Source organism: Cibotium barometz, chromosome 32, assembly GCF_041138505.1.
Source record: "Cibotium barometz isolate CiBa-2024 chromosome 32, ASM4113850v1, whole genome shotgun sequence".
Taxonomy (NCBI): Eukaryota; Viridiplantae; Streptophyta; class Polypodiopsida; order Cyatheales; family Cibotiaceae; genus Cibotium; species Cibotium barometz.
The window spans coordinates 18,146,963-18,150,646 of NC_141077.1; positions in this window are offsets into that span (position 1 = coordinate 18,146,963).

The window sequence follows — 3,684 nt, forward strand, 5'->3', positions numbered from 1 at the left end:
TCTCCATCAGGATCCTCCTATGTCATTACAGAGAACATGCCACAGGAGGAGGAGACAGGAGCCTCGCCATACACTTGTCTGTCAAAGGAGATTATGCATTATTCTACACTAGGGGAAGTATTTCTTACGGGTGACTTCAATGCCCACACAGAGAGCAGACAGTGTGAGGTGTATGACTATGATGACATGGAGATCCTCCACCCTGTGAATCCAGAGGAGATAGGGGCTAGTCGGGCATCAGAGGACACGGGATGCTACAGTGGCCGAGATCAGGAGGGCTAACATGCTTCCCACATGGGGGTCATACACGGACCGGAGGCACGGTGGTAGACTACATTATGGGGTCTTTGGAGGCATCACAGCTTGTCACCTCATTCTCCATCCCACCTCGTCCTATTGGGGCAGATCATACATACTTGGCATTTTCACTAGCCGGATCACCTGTATTACCAATCCCCCACATACCGACGCCACACACTACCATCTACTTCACACATGACATGGCAGACATATAGACTTGCAGAGTAGTAGAGGATGGGCTCCTACTCATGGATCCCCTGGCACCTATGGATACCATTACAGCCCAGCTGGCATCACTCCTACACACGGCTGCATTACAGAGCTTCCCACATCGCGTCCACTCAGGAGAGCCTGCGAGATTTGGGACTATGCCCCAGAACAGATGGTATGATGACGAGTGCAGAGCCCTATACTCACGGCTCCACATACAGAGAGCCTTGGGAGCCATCATACAGCAGGAGTCGAGGAGAGAGATGAGACTTACTTGCCGCAAAAGGCGGGCCTTCACAGAGATACAAGAGCTAGAGATCTTCCATTTCTTCATGAGTAGAGATAGCCCTATCTCATGGCGGCACTTCAGAGAGCCCCTGGACACCGACACCCATTGCAGACCCATAGATATGGCACACATATGCAGAGGGCCTATACCACGCCCCACAACAGCCACCTATACCTCAACCACAGGAGCCTCGACCTACCACAACTAGCTTCTTTACCCACTCGATGGTAAAGGAAGCTATCCGGCGCCTACAGCATGGACGGGCCGCCGACCATATGGGCCTACAGGGTGAGCATCTCATATATGCAGTAGATTCTTTGGCTCCTTTTCTTGCACACATGTTTAACAAGGCACTAGCAGAGGGTTTGCCTGCGGAGTGGACGATGCACACCATTGTGCCGATCCAGAAAACAGGAGATATGCTCGATCCGAGCAACTACAGGACGGTTATGGTTGGCCACGTGTTGGCCAAACTCTATGGTGCAGTGTTGGAGCAAGAGCTTAGCTTATATGCTGAGCGAGCACGTTTACGCTCATCAGCGCAGGCAGGCTTCAGGAGAGCTTTCTCTACCACTGACCATGTATTCACTTTGAGATGTATGATTGATCAGGCCAGAGTGAGGAAGAGAAAGCTCTATTGCTGCTGTATGATTGATTAGGCCAGAGGGATATGCAGCATTGAATATGCTAGAGAGACAGTGCCACCAGGCGTATTTTTAGGAGCCCCGGACGAAGCGGTGGCTATTTGACACATTACTCATACCGGCACTGATGTTGTATGGAGCAGCGGTATGGGCGCCAGGCCTTGCTACCCATTGGTGGACACAGATAGAGAGACCATAGGCCCTCATGATGACACGCATGATACGCAGCAAACCGTTAGTACCTCATGACATTATCCGAGCAGAGTTTGCTTCGCCTCCTATGATGGTAGAGGCCATATTCCAGACCATATGCCTGCTAGACAGATTCAGAGAGATGCCACAAGACAAATTGTCATACAGAGCTTTTGAGGCATCTAGACAGCTGGCTGAGGCAGGAGCCAGAGGATCATGGTATGCACAGGTCACACATTGGTTCTCACAGCATGGCCTAGACTTGGATCATTTACCACCATTCCAGTATGACAGGGATGCACCACATATCCGTCTCATAGTGAGAGGAACAGAGTATTGAGACAGGACCTATGGTAGCTCTATACACGAGAGACATGGATATCGCCTACACAGCCTCTTCCATCGAAGATGCTATACTACAAAGATCACTTCATGAGTATCACTGATGATGGATTTATAGAGAGGCTTGGATACATGGAGGGCTTTTTACCACACGGCTCCCGAGTAGCTATTGGTCAGCTTAGAGTCTCATCACATCAATTGGAGATCGAGACTCGCAGAGCAGCACGGATCCCCCCAGAGGAGAGGGTATGCAGATTGTGTAGAGAGGAGGTGGAGAGTGAGGAGCATTATGTATGCAGATGCAGAGCATATACAGCCATCAGAAAGAGATATCCCATTTTATTCAGAGAGCCACATTCCCTACGCCAGATCTTCGAGGCAGCAGACCAGCGCATACTGGGGAGATTCATTCTAGACATACGTCACAGAGAGACATCATTACAGGCTCAGACAGCTCCAGAGGGGGGACGACAGACACAGATTACTACATTTTTTCAGAGATCCACCCCACTCCTAGCCCCTACACAGCAGGGAATTACTCTCTAGAGAGCAAAGACACTTAGAGCCCGTAGGAGACAGAGGACACCTGGCTTTCGGACACCACGCCTATACCAGAGAGAGATGACAGAGATCAGAGCTCAGTTTCACAGAGAGGGTGCTGAGCGACCGGCTCGCTTCAAAGAAAACCCAAGCATGTTCTTCAGGGAGCTGTGGACACCCCCTTCATTGATGTATACCATTTTATGCCCCCAGTATGGTACAGGATGGAGCTAGCTAGGTTGCATATTATGATTGTATACTCCATGCATATAGCTTTGCATTCTCCTAATACTAGAGCTCCATCTCCTCCCCCACTCATTGTACTTATTGCACACCCAAATTCAGCTTTTTAGTTCAGTACTTTTTCATTTTGTTGGGATGGCAGAGGATACTCCACACAGGTACACTAATTTGTCTCATAGGCCGAGTTCGGTCTTTTGGAAGACGTTAATAAAATCTCTCTCTCTCTCTCTCTCTCTCTCTCTCTCTCTCTCTCCTGCACAGTTGCATGTGACATCATCAGATTTTGGGGGAGCAAACCCAGGCATGTTCTTCAAGGAGCTATGGACACCCCCTTCATTGATGTATATCATTTTATACCCCCCATTATGGTACAGGATGGAGCTAGCTAGGTTGCATATCATGATTGTATACTCCATGCATATAGCTTTGCATTCTCCTAGTAGTAGAGCTCCATCCCCTCCCCCACTCATTGTACTTATTGCACACCCAAATTCCGCTTTTTAGTTCAGTACTTTTTCATTTTGTTGGGATGACAAAGGATACCCCACACAGGTACATTGATTTGTCTCATAGGCCGAGTTCGGTCTTTTGGAAGACGTTAATAAAATCTCTCTCTCTCTCTCTCTCTCTCTCTCTCTCCTGCACAGTTGCATGCGACATCATCGGATTTTCGGGGGGGGGGGGGGGAGAAGAAGAATCCCAAAAATCGTTGAGAGAGAAGTACAGAAGTTGCAAACTGCACACAGCATACCTTGCATTTGACCTTAACCTCTTTGAACATTTGACATTGGTCTAACATCCAAAGCAATTAATAAATCATTTATGTCTTTCGCTCAATGTACCCCTATTGTTGAAAATTTTGATATGCATCTTGCTGTAGGAAAAAACCCAAGACCATGATTCTACCTCCATGCCACCAAGTAC